General features: G+C 31.9%; 1 protein-coding gene across 2 annotated transcripts in view; it reads left to right on the top strand.

Annotated features, from left to right (window-relative positions):
• The window catches only part of LOC106661175, an 80,257-nt gene extending 62,670 nt beyond the window's left edge, over positions 1-17,587 (top strand). The window contains exons 3-4 of one of the 2 annotated variants that reach the window (XR_002910926.1): positions 12,984-13,034; positions 16,357-17,587. The gene's annotated coding sequence lies outside the window, so the exon portion shown is untranslated. The remainder of the gene's footprint in view (positions 1-12,983; positions 13,035-16,356) is intronic. The other variant, XM_024230248.1, reaches the window with a different exon arrangement.
• Positions 17,588-20,247: the final 2,660 nt, after the last annotated feature.

The following is a 20,247-nucleotide window of genomic DNA, read 5'->3' as shown; positions in this document are numbered from 1 at the left end:
ATTAAGCTTTTTTGTTAATTTCAAATTAACCCTTTTTAATTTTATATGTACTTAGAGCATTAAAAACTTAACAATAACCAACATAGTTGTGTGGGGGTTTGTGAGGTACTCTACATTCCACCACCGATTCACTCGCGCTAATAAATGCATTCTAAATGGAAAAAATGGAAAATAGTAGTTTGATGTTAAAAAGGGTTAATTTGGTGTTTAAAATGGTTTCCAATTTATCACAGTAGTTTAATAACACGTGTCTGGCTGATAAGGACTCGGTCAAGCAACAGTAAAACTAGAAATTTCCACCTAAAGCAAAAACTTCGACTATTATTGAAAACATTTCAATTTGTTTTGTAAAATTTCATTAACACGTCGACTCTAAGGTAAGCTCCTTTATTTTCCATTTTGAAAGGAAATAGAAAACAGTTTGAGTGAAAGGTCTCCTTGGGATATTAAATGGAAATCTTCAATTAACTCTTGATCCAGTTCTTGAGAACGACGCCTGTTCTACTGCTGAAAAATATTTTTGTTTTTGATCTTATATCTTTATATAAGTCGTATATCGTCGAACGGCCTTGCCCATTTCCTTTTCGGCCCTCTGGGTAGGAACAGAAAAACAGCTTGAAAAAGGCCGAAAATGCGGTCAGAAGGTGGATTCGGCCGTCTTCCGTGGCACGGGCCGTGACTGGCGGATGCCCAATTCCGGATGATTCGCTTACGTCATTACCTCACTCAAACCTACGTGCGATTTACCTTACAAAGTGGAAACGATTTCGTACCATTATTATAAGTCTGATTGGATGGTTCGAGGAGAGATAGACTGATCGACCTATTATGTTCTAAATTTTTTGCTAAGGTTTCTGCTTAGAGGCATCCTCGGTAGAAGAGTGAAATCATCTCTACATGCTTAAACTGCATAATGACTATGTAAACTACAGGTTCGTCAACCAAGGGGTCAACTCTTCCTAGTTGTATGTATGAGAAGCGTTTTTAGACAAAAGCTTTTTTTGTCATGGTTTTTTTTCGCTATGAAACAAGACACATGAAAATAAAGTCCTCAGGCAAAAGAAAAAAAATAGACATTATGTAAAATTTCACTTTCCGCAAATGGGTTTCCAGTCGCGCTGGACTATCGTCCTGTTGCGTGATCTGTCGCCACAGCAATTGCGTCGTGTTGCCCTGTAATCTAGACGAACTTTTATTTTTATGGACTTTTTTATTTAAACAAAAGTTAAAATTACCAAATTCGTAAACTGAAAGTAGTAACATTTCAACAAGATGTGGCTTTTCCATGAATCTTAGACATTAAAAGACACAACAGTGATGGCAGAACAGATTTGATTGGATACTTCAAGTGGATAAATGCATATGGTCGCATATGACGTTAATTATACTACAGTAAGGACGTTTCTAGTTAATGTGAATGTATTTATTAGAATGAATGATGGCGGATCCTCAGCGAGACCCGGAAAATTTTGCTTCAGCCACAATGTATGTACGTACGTGAGTAGCAAAGCCTTTTCCAAAAATGTAAAATCGACAGGGCCTCCTACAGAAGAATCAAATTTTTGTCAATAAAAAAAACGCTACGTGATGAAGATTAAGTCGTTTTTCTACACTGCCTGACATTTCGAGTTGACAAATTTATATGTTAGTTCACTACTTTCTTGGTCCGCTTGACCAATTAATACATAACAATTAATTAAGGTTTTTACTTGAGATGAAAAAAAGTTAATGGCATATGATTTATATGTTAGCTTTAAATAATAAAAAACTAAAACTAAAATAGTGATTACACAATATTTTAAATTGTGGAAAAAAGCCTGAGATTATTATTATTCTGATTATTTTTCGATGATGGTTGATATGAACGTATTATTTTTTTAAATTCTTTTTCCCCGTATACAAAAGGTGATATCGTGATGGGGAAATTTTCCAAATAAAACCCAAAGCGTTGAGAAAATACATCCTGCTTCTTTTCAAATAATATTCTTAAAATGGCATTTGAAAATTGGAAAATTTGCAAACAAAATCATAATAGCTTTTTCCCGTCAAATTAACCCTTTTTACATAACTTCAAATGAACACCTTTTTAACTTCGAATTGGCACTTTTTAGTTTTATCAAACTAACCCTTCCTTTAAAGCATATGCTTTAAAAAACGTAAGATACGCTATGAAATATAAGCATGCAAATTAAAATTCCCGTATATTTATGATTTTTTTTAAATAGAAAATAATTGACTCTTAAAAGACCATAAGAAATTTATATAAGAATTTAGAAAAAATTATATAAATTTAACTATTGAATAAAGGATTCTTTGTTTTGATTTGAGAATTTTACAGAATTACAAAATTAGCTCTTACCTAAAAAACCAAATGAAAATTAATTACAATTAAAATTAAAAGTTATATAAAATTAAATGTAAAAACAAATGTGTGGTGATTAGTGACCGTTAATCGATTATTATTCAGAGATCGTGAGAAGCGGTCTGGTGTGATGTAGGTTTCAGAAAAACATTTTCTTTATCGTGCCAACGTTTCGATCTTTTATTGAGNTTAATTTAAAATTAAAAAGTGTTAAATTGTAGGTAAAAAGTTTAATAAGGTGAATTTGAAATTCATCAAATTTAATTCAAAGCAAAAATGGTTAATTTGAAAGTATAAAGAGTTAATTTAAATTAAAACTTGTTCATTTGAAAATTATAAAGGGTTAATTTGAAAGTAAAACGGATTGTTTTAAATTCAAATTGGTTCATTTGAAATTTTAAAGGGTTAATTTAAAATTAAAAAGTGTTAAATTGTAGGTAAAAAGTTTAATAAGGTGAATTTGAAATTCATCAAATTTAATTCAAAGCAAAAATGGTTAATTTGAAAGTATAAAGAGTTAATTTAAATTAAAATGTGTTCATTTGAAAATTATAAAGGGTTAATTTGAAAGTAAAACGGATTGATTTAAATTGAAAATGGTTCATTTGAAATTTTAAAGGGTTAATTTAAAAATAAAAAGTGTTCAATTGTAGGTAAAAAGTTTAATTTGAAGTTTAATAAGGTGAATTTGAAATTCATCAAATTTAATTCAAAGCAAAAATGGTTAATTTGAAAGTATAAAGGGTTTATTTAAATTAAAACACGTCCATTTGAAAGTAATAAAGGTTAATTTGTAAATAAGGGGTGTTAAATTGTAGGTTAAAAGATTAATTTCAAGTTTAAAAGGATTAATATGAAGTTAAAAAAGATTCATTTGAAATTAAAAAGGGTTAATTTGACGGACAAAAGCTACAAACCTGAAATGTGACTATTTTGACGAAATGTTGCTCTTATGCTAAATATGTTGTTGCTTTGAACATTTGATCACCGCGACCGGCACAACTTCCGACACGGAATGCTTTTCAAACCTGAATGATTCATCGATAGAAATATGGATTTGAAATTTCACTCACGGCGACGAGTGCGAGTCTATTGATGCATTCCACCACATGAATATAAAATATAAAAATATAGGACAGGATCTGAACCGATGGGAGGTTGAATAGTTCCGGTCCAGAGTAGCCCGTTCTGAACGAACTAATTAATAATTTTCCCCGGTTGAAGGCACGTGAAGGCTTCTTCGTCTCATGGCATGCAAAACACAGACACACAACGGCGTTCCATTGTTTCAAAATATACTCGATGCAGAAGGCTGGTCTTGTGAAGGATGGGCAAATTCTCCTGGCACTCCCCGCATTCAGGTTGAATTTTTTACCGGCAACTGAGTTATGAGGGGTTTCTTTTACACGAGGGATTAGGCGACTTCTCAATTATTCTAATATCATAGCTCAAATAACTCTAACAATTTTTTACAACCTCTCCTAGGAAATTATAGACCCTAAAATCTAGAACAGGATTAGCAGCAGGAGTCCCTCAGAAATCCCCTTCTAGAGATTTTTTTTCTTGACGTTTCCAAATGTAACTTCTGGAGAAAGACAACCGACAAAAACATTTCCAGATAGTCGAAGTTGATGGCGTTTAATCAATAAAATGTGCCAGACGAAAGTTTTCCTCATCCACTGATGATGGCGTTTGTTTACGATAACATCTCACTTAGAGACCAAATAATAAAAGTAAAAAAAAAAGTATATCTCGATCAACAGAACGAATATTATACGAGAGACTTCACTTTGACTCAATACAGACTTCTATATAATTTTTTTTACCTTACTCCTGATAGTTTTCTAATATAAAAATAACGCACATGTTTCGTAATAGTTTACGGAAAAACCTTGTCGATGTAATTTGATCAGCTATAGATCCGAGGCCAAAAGGTCCGAGCTCAAAAACAATGAAGGGTTCAATATACCTCCCTGCTTTACCCCCTATTTTTTTATTTATTTATTTTTTTTTCGGCCGGCTAGCTGCCTGGGCTATTGCCGGTTTACCCCCTATTATTATGAAAATTTCTCCATCCATGCATACCTCATACAGAAAGTTTATACAAACAATCCTCAGCGTTTTACTTGAGAGATTTAATATTAACTCTTTTAAATATAGAGCCGATCAATACAGTTCAAATCTGACGACGAATTTAGTTTCAAAAAAGGTATCTGATATCGTTTTCTGCTTAGTTTAGACTTAAAAATGCTGATTACATTTTTAATATCTCATTTTTGAATATCCAGCCCTAAACCGAGCTTGGAATTCGTCTTGCAAGGTTGAGTGCTTTACCCCAAATTACTACTTTATACCTTTTTTTATACCTTTCTTTAAAACAACACTTAAAACTTTTTAAAAAAATGAAAATAGATTAAAAAATTAAAAGTTTGTGGAATGTTAAATATTGGGCTCCTGTATAACATACCGTATCAACAATAATAACAAAATTAAAAATAAATATTAAAATAAAGAATTTTTCTTTTATATAACGGTTTTTTAGAACGGTTTATTTTTTGAACAAAAATTGTAATATACTTGGTGAATTTAACTTCTCTTCCGCAATTTTTTTTAATCCTTTTTATTAACCATAATATTTAACAATGAACAATTAATTTACTAGTTATCAATAAAAAAGTATTCGTATCCCATACTCGATAGTTAGATCAAAAATTTTTTACTGATGAGAAACTAGTCAAAAATTAAAACTTTACATGTCTAAGCTTTTTTCCTAAACACGACCCAATTAAAAAAATAAAAATAAAATAAAACACCATGTATATTCAAGTTTTTGCTAAGGAATCTTTTCAACGCTATATAAAAAAAGAATTCTTTATGTTAATTTTAATTTTATATAATTTTTAGTCCATTCAATTCACAATTTTTCGTGGTAGTTACGATAGTTCAACTGGTAGAGTAGCGGCGTATCAAGCCGAAGGTCGTGGGTTCGAATCCCGCTCGTGACGCTAACGTTTTCATCTCAACCACAACCTTAGATAAAAAGAGATGGGAAGTTGGTGTACGAGTGAATCGAAGTCACGATAGCTCAAGTGGTAGAGTATCAAGCCGAAGGTCGTGGGTTCGAATCCCGCTCGTGACACTGACTCTTTTATCCCAACTAAAAACCTTAATTAATAGAATAATTTTTAGTGTTAATTGTAATTAATGTTCATATGGTATAGGGCCCAACATTTATATTTTTTTTAATCTCGAATTAACAGTCGAAGAATCAATTGTTTTTATATTTTAATTGTAATTAATTTTCAGTGTTTTAATTTTTTTACTTCTTTAAAGAATGAGTTAATTTGAAATAAAAAAGATTTTTTTAGGTAAAAAAAGTTAATTTCAAATTTAAAAAAGGTTTATTTGAAATTAAAAGGTTATTTTGAAGTTAAAAAAAGTTAATTTTAAATTAAAAAAGGTTTATTTGAAGATAAAAGGTTAATTTGAAGTAAAAAAAGTTAATTTTAAATTAAAAAAGGTTTATTTGATGTTAAAAGGTTAATTTGAAGTAAAAAAGTTACTTTTTAATCAAAAAAGATTTTTTTAAGTTGAAAAGAGTTAAATTGAAATTTAAAAAGCGTTAATCCTAAAATAAAATGGGGTAATTTTAAGTTAAAATGTGGCAAATAAAATTAAGTATAAAAATAAGATTCATCTTCAAATTTGAGAATTTAGAAAAATGCAAAATGGGTTTACCACATGAAGATTAATTATTAGTTATAAAGCTATCTAAATGCTACGATTCCCCCTCTCTATAAAATTGGAATTAGACCTAAACCTCCCTGCCTGCTTCCAAAGCGTTATGCTTAGACCTTACTAAATTTTCTAAGAAGAGTACTCCCCCCTACATGTACAGTCAAGAATTTTATAAAATAATAGATATCTTTTCGAATCCCGCACTATGTTTTACAGATGGCTCAAAAAATGATGTAGGGACAGGTGCTGCCTTTTCCACTTATAATAATAATGCACAATATATGTTTACCCTACCACCTATATGTAGCAGCTATACTGCTGAGATTATAGCAATAGCAAAGTGCTTAACTACATTAGCCCCATCCAGGGAAACGAATGTCATCTGTACTGACTCTTTGTTGGCGCTATTGGCTCTTAAAAACAACTTTTCCACATATATCCATTGATAAAAGACATCCTATTTACCATTGAATCTCTGCAAAATCAAGGAAACAGAGTAGTTGTCATGTGGATTCCTGGACACTGCGGAATATTTGGCAATGAGAAGGTGGACCATTTGGCAAAGCAGGCCGTCCTTAATGGAGTTAAAATTACAAAAACACCAAAATCCGATGTGACAGCTTGGCATAAAAGAAAGTCTTGGCAGTTATGGCAAACAGAGTGGGAAACAACTTCTAATGTCAAACATAGAGAGATAAAAAACAGTTTAAAACCTTGGGCCTCATCTCATAGAGGTTCCAGGCATGAAGAAGTTGTCCTTTCTAGGCTCAGAATTGGTCATTGTAGGCTTACTCATTTTTATCTCATGGCAAAAAAAGAGACTCCGCTTTGTGATGTTTGCACAGAAAGAATAACAGTTAAACACATTTTGACAAATTGCAAAAAATATGTAGAAGAAAGACATCGGTTGGAAATTCCAACCAACATCAAAGACTCGCTTGATGATGACTTCGACCAAATAGACAAACTAGTAACTTTCCTTAAAAAAACTAAACTAATTTCGGAAATATGTAGATAAAATGATATAATAATTTAATAGAAAATCATTCAAGTTCAGTATGCAATAATCTGTAATCCACTCAATGTTGGGGGGGTGTCTTGGGGTGCGGTTTGGGTGCCCATCTGGTGGTGGTTGAGAAGGGGTGTCCGGGGCGTGTGATGCCGAGGCCCTGATTTCCGCTATTGGGGGTTCCTGAGCTGTGGCCCACTCACCACCCAGCCTAAAAGTTTTTTAAGGCGGAAAATGACCCAAAGCGGTCGATCGTCTTTTATAATTTATAAAAAAAAAGCTATCTAATATTACTTATAAAAACAAATGATTCGAGATTTTTTTCTAATATAAAATAATTGGTTTATAAAATAATTCTTTTATATTTTAAAAAATGTCGAATTAATAGACCAATCATTTACATTTATATTTAATTTTATGTAACTTTTCATGTGACATTTTATAAGGACTCATTTTATTTATTTTTTTTTTTTTTTTCATTCTCGAATATATAGGAATTTTACTTTATACGCTGGGTTTTTTTTTTTTTGTTCCCTAAAAAAGTAAATTTGAAGTAAAAAGAGGTCATTTTATATTAAAAAGGTTAATTTGAAGTTAAAAAGGGTTTATTTGACGGAAAAATAAGACCAGTAGCACATTTAGTGCCTGTGGTGGCAACAAAAAACGCATACGTAAATTATAACTTTCAGGGTTATTTTTAAAAACAAGCAACAAAAACAAAAAATTATGAGATTTGCTCGCGGGCTGATGAACCATGAAACATTTGGCAGTTCGGTTCTTGATTTTGTACGATAGGAAATACGCAGAATTAGAAATGGAAAAGACGAATGTCCTCAAAAGAAAATACGCGAAGATTTGATTTCAGCCGGAAAGGCCGTTGTCTTCGATGTCGATTAGTTTTGAAACACGGCTTGTTCACGATTCATTTGTTATTACAGCATAGCCTGGCTAATTTTCTCCCCCGCATAACTTACGACCACGGTTTCACTGTCGAAACTATGCATCGCACGGTGTAAATCACGCCTTAACTCTTTAAACAAACAACAGGAGATTTGACGACACTGAACGCGAAAGAAGAAGATTGAGTTGGCACCATCGTGTTGGGATTGTTGAAGATTAGAGGAATTGTATCATGAATTATGTTACGATAATTCGCCCACACATATGATTGTCGTGTAAGAACCTGGAGAAAAAGACAAGAAAGTTTTAAGAAAGACAATGTGTCAGTGTATCCACAACTATTGAATGGCGAGACCCTATCAATTCTAGGTATGGCAACGATTATATCGAGTATATTTTTACATATATCGAGTATATTTTTATCGATATATTTGACTGTAAATACTTGAAATATATCGATATATTCGTTGAAATTTATCGATATATTCATTTTTTATTTACGAAAAAAATTAACTTACAAAAACTTGACTATACATTTTTCTGATTTATTATTGGATATATAATTAACAAAATAATCCCTGTCAGTGCGTCAAATTGGATTAGAGACTGCCGTCTGGTATGAGACATAAAATTGTATAATTTTAATTGTGCCTAAACCATGGTCCATGGGTAAACCTAACTCACCATTCTGCCTTCTGTGTCGGCATAGGCGTCTGTATCTACGTTTCTGCGCACAATTTTCAAATACGTTTATATGATGGTACCTTCCCCGGGAAAAAGGTCAAAAAAGTGTTGTTTGGAAATATTTTAATGCACCGGAAAAAGGAAAACAAGTGCCCACTTGTAAAACATGCTCGAAAGGCTTAAAAACCTTAACTTGTATAACCTAAATATATTTTATTTTGTATCTTTTTTATTACTACTTATAAGAATTATATAATTATTCATGACCATGAGTATATTTTTACCGTTACTAATAACGTTCTTTTCTTCCAGTTGGGCTAGCTCATATGGATATTATAAAATAGTCGAAATGTACCTAAAAGTAAATATATCGACATATGCCGATGTATAGTTTTCGATATATCGGAAAACCGATGTATCGTTTTATAGATTAAAAATTGTCATCCCCAATCAATTCTCTGACCTAAACCCCCGGTTTTCCTAGGAAATAGCAAATCCTCTCATAAACATTTACAAGAAAGAAAGTTAAAAAGGTACAATAAATATAATTAAAAAAACCTACTATAATATTTATTAAATCTTAGAAAAACTTAGGACGTATATTTACTAGGATATGACGAACGCCTTTTTTGTAGGGAGGTTAAATTATTATCTTAAATACTTCACATGAGTTTAAAGTAGTAAATCAATTTTCATTCTTTCAAACTTCTCGAAATAGATTTGCATCAGGCATGAGATGATTTGAGTCATGGCCCATCGGGATCATGCCAAATGTTCGTCACATGGTCGTCAGACCAAAACGATAAATTTCTAGTTTGTGTCCTTCGTGATTTCCTTACGATTCGCTTATTATTTAATTGATTTATTGATTATTCATGTTTGCAACTCTTTCAACCTGACGATGAGCATTTAATGCTTGACATCCGGAACGTTGTAAACAACAAATCTTGCGATTAGAAGCATCAATTACAAAAAGTGAAAATGGACGATACCTAATAATGGATTTTAGGCCAGTTTCGGTCTTAAGACTTTAAAAAATCCTTTCGATATTGGTAAATATAATAAAACGTAATATTATACATTGTTGTTCTCGCAAGAAGAGATCCAGGCGGATTTATAGGAAGTTCGAATTGGGCTAAATAACTCTCTTCGTTTCAACGTTCAACTCCATGAGTGAAAGGTGATTACTGATTACACTAGGAATGAACATTAAAATACGCTGTGTCTGCCCGGTTGCACAACGTTTTTCCCTTTCGGAGAATCTTCTCGGATAGCGTATTCTTCGCTGTCGACTTTTACCTGGCGGATGAAGAGAAATCTGAATGTAACGTTGAGGAGTGCTTCATTAATATTTCAACGTTTGCGTTTTACCAAATTTAAAACACAGTATACTCGACGATCCATTCTGTAATATTGTATAAAGATTTGTCAAATTTAATTCACTCTTTTGCAAAAAATTCACTCTTTCGCTAACCAAATTCACCCATTTGCAAACCAAATTCACCCTTTTTTAAATTAAAATAACTCTTGCAAATCAAATTCACCCATTATTAAGTTTACCCTGTTGCAAATCAAAATCATTCTTATGCATATTAAATTCAATCTTTTGTAAATCAAATCACTATTTCCCAAATTAATTCACTATTTTATAAATCAAATTCACTTTTTTTTTAATGTTTTTTTTTTATTTCTACGAATATAGCAGTATGATTATTTACAAAGCATAGTACAGGCATGGATCATAATCCATCTGCCGGAGGTTGTTGTTAAGAGAAAAAGAATAAAAGAAAAAAAAACAATGAAGAAACAATATAATTAATTTACCTTTTTGCAAATCAAATTCATTCTTATGAATATTAAATTCACCCTGTTGCAAATCAAAATCATTCTTACGCATATTATATTCAAACTTTTGCAAATCAAATCAATAATTCGCAAATTAATTAACTATTTAACAAATTAAATAAAGCCTTTTGAAAACTAAATTCCCATTTTTGCAAATAAAGTTCACTCTTATGTATAGTAAATTCAACCTTTTGCAAATCAAATTCACTCAAATTTATATAAATTCAACCTTTTACAAATCAAAACATTAATTATTAAATTAATTAACTATTTAACATATCAAATAAAGTCTTGAAAACTAAATTCATATTTTTGCAAATAAAATTTAAGCTTATGCATATTAATAAATTCAACCTTTTGCAAATCGAATCACTAATTCGCAAATTAATTCACTATTTTACAAATTAAATTCACCCTTTTGAAAACTAAATTCACCTTTTTGCAAATCAAATTCACTCTTATCCATACTAAATTCAACCTTTTGAAAATCAAATTCACTCTAATTTATATTAAATTCAACCTTTTGCAAATCAAAACATTAATTCGTAAATTAATTAACTATTTAACAAATTAAATAAAGTCTTTTGAAAACCTGTTGCCAATCGATTCACTAATTCGCAAATTAATTCACTATTTTATGAATCAAATTCAACCTTTTGAAAACTAAATTCACATTTTTGCAAATCAAATTCACTCTTATGTATATTAAATTCACCCTGTTGCAAATTAAAATCATTCTTGTGCATATTAAGTTCAACCTTTTGCAAATCAAATTACTAATTCCCAAATTAATTCACTATTTTATAAATTAAATGCACCCTTTTAAAATCTAAATTCATCGTTTTGCAAATCAAATTCACTCTTATCTATACTAAATTCAACCTGTTGCAAATCAAATTCACTCTAATTTATATTAAATTCAACCTTTTTGCAAATCAAATTCACTCTTATCCATATTAAACTCAACCTTTGCAAATCAAAACATTGATTTGTAAATTAATTAACTATATTTAACAAATTAAAAAAGTATGTTGAAAACTAAATTCACATTTTTGCAAATAAAATTCACTTTTATGCGTATTAAATTCAACCTTTTCCAAATCAAATTTACTCTTCTTATGCATATTAAATTCACCCTTTTGAAAATTAAATTCATCTTTTTGAAAATCAAATTCACTCTTGTCCATACTAAACTCAAACTTTTAAAAAATCAAATTTACTCTTATGCATATTAAATTCAACCTTTTGCAAATCGAATTACTAATTCGCAAATTAATTCACTATTTTTTAACCTTATTTTGCACGAATTCTGAAAGGAATTGCATTGTATTGCAAAAATCCCATCTAACAGGCGAAGCTAGGGTCGTGGATTGAATTCATTCTGTATCTATATTCAATACAGATAACATACCTATATCATCACATTACATTCCACACATCAAATATTTTTCACATAGTCTAATTTCTTTTTTCTTGTCTTTTCTATACCGACATCCTTCCCCACCCCTTCGAAATCCAACGTACATAAACACAAAATAGCAAAATCTCACTGGCACTCTCGACACGGCACGCAAGAATGACACAATTACACAGAAGACAAACACTTTGAGTGAGGAGAAATACTTTGATTGAATATATAAAATGTATTTTGCATTGTATAAATTCACTTTTCCACACCCAAAATGTAATTGTTATATGTAAACAATGTTTGTAAATCCCAGGCCCTGAAGATGATCTCAATAAAGATCGAAACATTGGCACGATAATGAAAATGTTTTTCTGAAACCTACATCACACCAGACCGCATCTCACGATTTCTACATAAATATCGATTAACGGTCACTAATCACCACACATTTCTTATGCATATTAAATTCAACCTTTTCCAAATCAAATTCACTCTTTTCACTTTCCGCCCGATTCCTGGCTATGGTCTGTCCTCTCGTAAAGGAAGTCCTCGCCGGGTCGCACCTGCCAAATTCCTCACATGTGAATGCCGAGCTGAAATGGAAATCCGTCCAGGGGGGTGCGTTACGATTATTATCCAGGTAAAGGAATGACAGATTGCCGGTGTATAGGGGAGCCGAGTTTAGGAACAGGTAGTCTCCTCAGTTTTGCCCCCTCCGCACTTACCTGGCTACCTGCCGACCGGCCGACTCACTCAACCTTGACTTCCCAAACACCGTTCGTTGTTGCCTTTCCTTACAAACTATACTACAACGAGACGAGGAAGAAATCTTCTCGCACGATAAACCATCGGCTGTAGTCCAGTTTTACAACTTACAAAAAATGGAACTTGGGAGTATTTCCAAAACGACTTTAAGCGATTTTTTTTTCAGAAAGAATGTTCATTGGCATTTTACCCCATGATATTTCCTCGGTTCCATTCCCTTTGTAAATTGTAGTATTGTCTGCTTTGAATAATAACTGTTCTTTTTGTTGCAGGTTGCGAAAGGTGTGTAACGAAATGGTGCGAAATCTTCAGAATTATATATTGTAAGTGTTAAAAAATAACACAAGAAAAATAAAATTGACTTGTGGAGTTCAAGTCAGCATAGGTGTAAAATTATTTCCCACGCTCATTTAAAACGGAAGCGTACCACGTCAAAAATTTAATGGCCCACAAATCCCATCAATGTAATACTGAAGTGTTATTAAGGAGATTCCTTTACTACTCCTACCAATTAATCTATATTAACAATCAATATTTCAATTTTTCCGATGTAGTTTTTCACATATTTTTTTAGACAAAATGTAAGATTTTCTGCACTTTTGGATGGAATATGTGACATATGACGCAAAAAAAGTCAAGGCGACGTTCTTTGTAATGGATTTTAGATTAGAGGACGTCGAACATGCGAAAACGGATCCTAATTTTATATTTATTGATATAATTAACGTGGATAAACAACTAAGACAACTAGAAACGGTATCTATTGTGTTCTTGCTTTGAAACCAGCAGGAACTAGTTTTAACATTGTCCTGGAGGGAAGAGAGGAATAAATTTGGAAATTAAATAAAAATGTATAGTATCATATTTGAACTTCTGTCAAAATTTATAGGACAAAGAAGCATTGGTCTATGTTGAACTGTACACACAAAACTAAACATTTTCCTTGGTGCTTCTTAGCACACTTCTCGTCATATGAGAATTGCTTCACATTCACAAAGGATACCAATGTCTTGAGTCGGCATGTTCTGCTTATTTAGATGGTAGTTAAAGAAGGCAGTGGTCGATGCAGAGGTCTATGTTTTTCCTCAAATATTGCCTGCGTAGAGAGAGAAGTTCCTTTTCCTTCCTTTTTGATAAATTTATGAATCGCTTAGCTTGCTTTATACCTGGTGCTTTTGTCCAGTTGAATTTTTTATTCTTAAACCAGTTTTCCAGCCCCAACTTTAACGCACTGTCCAGTACACCTAGATCTAAACTAGTCTCATGGTTGAGAAGAGTGCCTCTTCTTTTCCTAATTTGTCAGCCTGTTTGTTTTCTTCTTCTGAATGTTTAAATGTTAAAACTCTCTTCCACAGTATTCTAGATAGACAAAAAAATATAAATAAGATTTTTCCATGAAGTCTGCCAGGTAATGAAATGCATTTTTATCGTTTCTTGTCATTTTGGTCTGCTTATCCTCAACTGTTTTGGTTTATCAGACACATTATGGCTTTCTATTATTGTCTATAGTTTCACTAGAGTCAGCATGTTTTTTGTTCATCTTCTTTAGATGGTTATTAAAAAGGCAGTGGCCAATATAGAAGCCTGTTCCATGGGTGTCTGTTCTTTTGTTTGTTGGTCAGCCTGTTCGTTTCCTTCTATACCTTCATGTCCTGGAACAAGGTCACCTTGTTATGTTTTCTTAGAGTCATCAGACAATTTAGGCATTTCCAGACTTATTTGGAGCTAAAAGCTACATTCAGTGCCTTTATGACCTGACTGTCCGAAATTATGTTTGATCTGTGCACCTTTCATTTTCTTCTTTATCAATCCCTTTGAGATTCATGATTAATGACAGTAGATTAAAGTGGTTTCTTATCAATACAAGTCAACATCTATTGTAGGAAAAACAAGACAAATAAATTATATTTTATTCCCAACTCACAGAGCAAGGGCAAGGTGACGAACCTGTAGTTGGGTCATTTCCGATCATTTTGGCTTGCTTATCCTCAGCTGTTTTGGTCCATAAAATTATATTGAACCAGCACAGGGTTTCTTACTGGGTCTGCCTCCACACAAGTGTTTTTGTGAGTTAATCAAATGTGTTTTGGTATTGCACCATCTTCAGTGAGAAACTAGTTCAACTGAGTTCACCGATTCACAGACCAATACCCATCATCAGCTCTATCAGATGTGTTACCCCCTTTTTGTCCTATCTCTGACTTGATAAAATTGGCATATTTCTTTCCTTGCTTTGCCCATTTTCTTAGATGGTAGTTAAGAGATCAGTACCCAGTACAGAGGCGAGGCATATAATTTTCCTCAAATCTTGTCTACTGAGGAGGAGTTTCTTTGTCTTCATTTTTGTGAAATTTATCAATCTCTTAGTTTGTGTTTTTGTCCAGTGCAAATTTAATGCACGTTATAATTTAGTTGTAGTGCCCATGGGTGAGAGGGCTGCCCTTTGGCTAGTTGTTCAGCTTGTACATTTCCTTCATCTTCATATCTAGGAACCCACCTCACGGTATATGTTCTAAGGACCATTAAGCAGGCTATTTAGGTATTGGAAGACTAGTGGAGCTAAATGCTGCATTTAGTGCCTTTATATCTGTCTGATTGTTTGAAAATATTTATGTCCATGCATCTTTCATTTTCTTCTTCATCTACAACAGTGTACAGAGTTGGACAGGTTGAAAGTTTAAACCAGTCCAATGGGTTTTACTAGGGTGTAATTCAGCCCCTTTATGATCCTTCATATTAGAGCTCCTTCCTGAAACATTGCTTTTGCTTAGATCTGGTTTTGTTTCTTTGACTCTCAAGAGTTGTGGTTTCCTTGGGTGAGAGCCAAAGTAGCCATCTTTGTCTGCTCAGTCAGCCTGTTCATTTCCTTCTCCATGCCCTAGAACCTCAAGGTGACCTTGTTTAGTTTTCCTAAGGCTAATAGGAAATTTAGGCATTCCAAGATTAGTTTCAACCTAAAAACATAAGCATTTAGTGCCTTACGTATGACTGTCCAAAAGTATATAAATATCTTTCATTTTCTTCTTTATCACCTCCTGTGAAGAATTGGATTGCATGCACTCCAGCAGACTTCATTGAGGTTTCCATCACTGTTGTTGGACAATTATGCATTGACTTTTGTTAAGTTAACATTCTAGTCTTTTATAGACTTTGCATATTGTTTTGTGTCTTTTTATGCAGGGGTATTATCATTATGGTATAACCAATATGCTTGTTTTTTTGCATAATCTTTGGCCAATGCTTATTAGTGGTGGGGGTAATACCTTGGCTTAAGTAGTATGCTGACATGACTTCTCCACTTGAGTCTTTGGTCATGCTACATAGATACTTTCATTGGAAGAAGTTATGACTATCTTTTAGAGTGGGTTCTTTTAAGTTTAGCTTTCTCTTACTTTCTTCAATATTTAGAACGTTTTGCATTTGTTTCACACCCTTAAGTATTATTTGTACAGCCTGATGACCGAGTTCAGCGCTTATTATTATTTTGCTTTTAACACAATTTTAATTCTTAATATAATTTTAAATCCTTGATTCATAGTTAAAACGCAACTTAAACTTAGTTGAAAATCCTTTTGTTTTCATATACCTTGCACTCTTCAAGTCAATTTTTTTAACCTGTATCATTTATAATAATTTATTTTTCAGATTTGACTATAGTAATCAATGAATCCTCAGTCGCCGATGAAGATTGTTCTACTGGAAGTAATAGCATATTACACCTTTTAGAACATAATAATGAATAAATGAATATACAAAAAATATATTACACTTATATAATTACCAAAAAAAATTAGCAATTAGTCCAACCCCCTGAGGTGATATTGATGTGTTTTGAAATGTATAGTTATTATTTATTTAACTGTTAAATAATTATTAAGAAAAATATATTTTGGATTGCATACCATTTTTATATGTGCCTAATGACCATTTTTGACTGGCGTAACATATGGCGGTAAAAATTGTGTTGCCATATTATACGAACATGGTTAATAATCTTGTTTTATGTGGTAGTTATATTATATTTACATTTTATATAATCATATAAATGTGGATGACCATTTAATTACTAAGGCATTACTTTAATTTTATTTTTACTTGTAATATTACAATTTTAAGATCAGACATTTAAGTTTCCACAAAAAGAATATGTATTTTATACATATTTATGAAGATTTTTAAGCTGGTTTATTTTATGTCTTCCTAGTCCACAGTCCCTTTAATAAACAAATTTAAAAAATTAAAGAATTGATGTTAAAGATTTGTAAAAAAACCTACCAGCAGATAATGTTGATGATGTTTCTAAACATCTTGATCATTAGCATTAAAAAAAATTAATATTCAAATTTAAAACTAAATTTTAATCGTAATATAGTGTTGTACTTAGTGTTAATAGTATTGTATAGATAAATTTAATCGAATAATATAAAATAATTAAAGATAGAGATTACAGTTTTATCTGAAATTATCTAATTACCAAGAAATTTTTTTGCTTCATGGTTGTACAAAGCAAATAATCACAACCCACATAAATATGTACCAGTAGCAAACAATAAGTCTTCAGTATTTAGATGTAAACTCATACTAAATTGGTAGTTTCATTTTGTTTAATTATATTGTATATGTATGTATATCTTTTTTTTAGATGAGAATATGAAAATTTCATTTGTGTTAAAATATATTTTGTATATGAGAGTTAAATTTCTATGAATATTTGGAAAGATGTATACATATTTTTCTATCAGTTTTATCAATTTAGGGTGTGAGATGGTGCCATGAATATTTATATGAATTTATTTTTCTACTGTTACATTAGAATTTAAATTTAAAACTATATAAATTAATAATAAACCAATTTCCTGAATCTGAAATATTTTAATTATTATAATTAATCTATAAACTAGATCCCCATATTAATTGAAAAAAAGAAACTTTTAAAAGTTTTTTTTATGAATATATATTTTTCTTTCCATAGGAAGTTGCTTTTCAAGCAAATTTATCGAAATATGTAGATATATAAATAAATTTATTATATTTTAATAATAACGATTTTATTCTTATTAAGATTTGCTCAACGCACAATAAATTGTTGTTGAATAATATTAACATTTATGCCTTTTGTTATTTGACAAAATTATGTATATTAAAATGTATTATTGAAGTTACTGATCAGTGTCATTGATTATTGTATTCTAAGTATTTATTGTTTACATTTTACAGTTCAGTTTATGTGTTAAAATCTATTATGGCTGCATTTTTTCTGACTAGTTATTTAGTTATTGTTGTTTATTAATGATACATACATTAAAATAAAATTCAAAATATAATAAAAGCAATTGTGTTTTAATATTTTGACTACTTTCCTACAATTAATGATTCCACAGGTCAGACTGTTGATAAGTTAGCTATTTTGGCCCAGGTAAATCTCAGACAGTATTTTAACGTTCCTTCAGTTGGTAGAACCCCACAGTTCTACTTCAAATGACCAGAGTGATCATAGTAATGTCTTGTGTCGAGTTAGTTGTGTAATCGGCACCGAGGATGTCTTCAATATGAAGGAAGGAGCAAGGAGGTTTTGAAGCAATCAACATTTAAGGCAATATAGTGGGTTCTCAGGATGGTCAAGAGGGTAAAGAGAAAGTAAAGTTTGGAATGCAGTGTAAGAATGGAGCTTCGAGAGAGAAGAACTTTTAGACATGAGGTCGAATCATCTCAGACAAAAGGAATGTTGAGGTCATTATGAATAGTGATATTGGTTGTAAATTAACTGAAAACTTTTCACTGGATATGCTGGATATTGCATGGTGCACCTAACCTCACAGTTCCATTCTGAATGTCCAGAATGGAAGCAGTAGTGTATTGTGTAGAGTTAGTTTAGCAACCAGCACCTGGAAGACACAGGTTAAGAGAAGCCAGTGCTGGCACTTAATACAATGGAAGGGATGAGGATGTCACAAGATCATCATCATTCAAGACAAGGTGGCAGGTTCTCAAGAACCTCCTCAACCTTTGGACGCAAGATTGGATCACTTCAGGCAAAAGGAATGTTGAGGTCATTTTGGATAGTGAGGTTAGGGACATAATTTGTCTGAGAATCTTTTATCGGAAGTATTTGATGCGCTGGATATTGGATGGCTTGGCATAATGGAAAGGATATAGAATATCCAGCACATGCAATCCTTCTAATCAAAAGTTCTCAGATAAATACGTCACTAACTTCACCATCTACAATGATCTCAATATTCCTTTTGTGAACAAACTGAGTTCCACACCAAACTCTATTTCCACTAAAATTTTCCATCCTGAGAATACGGCATGTCATTTTAAACAACAATGGTCTCGAGGCCACCTTGCCCCATCTCATATTTAGTGCCACCATTGGCTTCTCTTAACCATTGTCCCTGGGGTGACATGCTGATTACAAAACTAACTACACAAGACATTACTGCAACCAATCTGGACATTTAGAATAGAACTGGCATTCCACCAAGCCATCCAATATCTATCACAATACAATCCTCAGACAAATAATTGGCAAAGTTTCATACCACAACAATAACCTTGCTATCCACAATATAACCTCAACATTTGTTTTGTCTGAGGTGATCCAATCCCGTTTCCAAAACTTCCACACCGATCTTTCGATCCAACATAACCCTACTGCTCAAGACTTATGAACACTTTTCAATCCTGAGAACCAACCATATTTCCTTAAAAGACGATGGCCAATAATCCTTGCCCATTTTCTCATATTGAGTGCGAACATTGGTTTCTCTTAGACCAGTGGTGGTTGCTCAACTACACAAGGCATTACTGCAACCACTCTGCACATAATGAGTAGAACTATCGTGTTCCAATAAGCTAGCCAATATCCAGCACATCCAATACTTCCAATCAAAGGTTCTCGAACAAATTACATCATTAGCCTCGCTATCTACAAGTACTTCAACATTTCTTTTGGCTGAGGTGATCCAATCTCACATCCAAAATTTTCACTTGAAGCTTTTGGTCATTCTTATACTACAGCCCGAGTCTTTACCATCCTGAGAACCTGCCATATTGCCTTAAACGATAATAGATTTGAAACCTACTCGTCCCTTAATCCCTCAAATATATTGATATTTTCTTTGTAATTCCTGCTTAGCGTACAAAGACAAAATTCACCACTTAAAGTTAAAGTATGTACTTCAATTTATTAGGAAGAAGGATAATTAATAGAAAAATGGTTTCATACAATAAATCAGAGTTAAATGCTTGCAAATATATTACTAAAATATTTATTGAAATTGCAATTGAATTTATTTAAAAATAAATAAACATGTTGAATTTTTAAACAAGACTTCAAATATTAAAATTTAGAAGTAATATTTTTTAAAATACTCAACACAATGGTAAGATTAATGTTCACATCGATATTATAACATAATCCAGGTAAGGTAATAAAGCTAATAAAATAAGTACAAAAAATTTACAACATTCATTAAGTCTGTAAAACATTTAATACTCCACAGTCATTATTGTCACCCTATAGAAAGATAA

This window comes from Cimex lectularius, unplaced genomic scaffold (assembly GCF_000648675.2).
Source record: "Cimex lectularius strain Harlan isolate CLEC.00 unplaced genomic scaffold, Clec_2.1 scaffold60, whole genome shotgun sequence".
Classification (NCBI taxonomy): Eukaryota; Metazoa; Arthropoda; class Insecta; order Hemiptera; family Cimicidae; genus Cimex; species Cimex lectularius.
The sequence above is the reverse complement of the archived record's forward strand: the minus strand, read 5'-3'. Positions and strand labels throughout refer to the sequence as shown.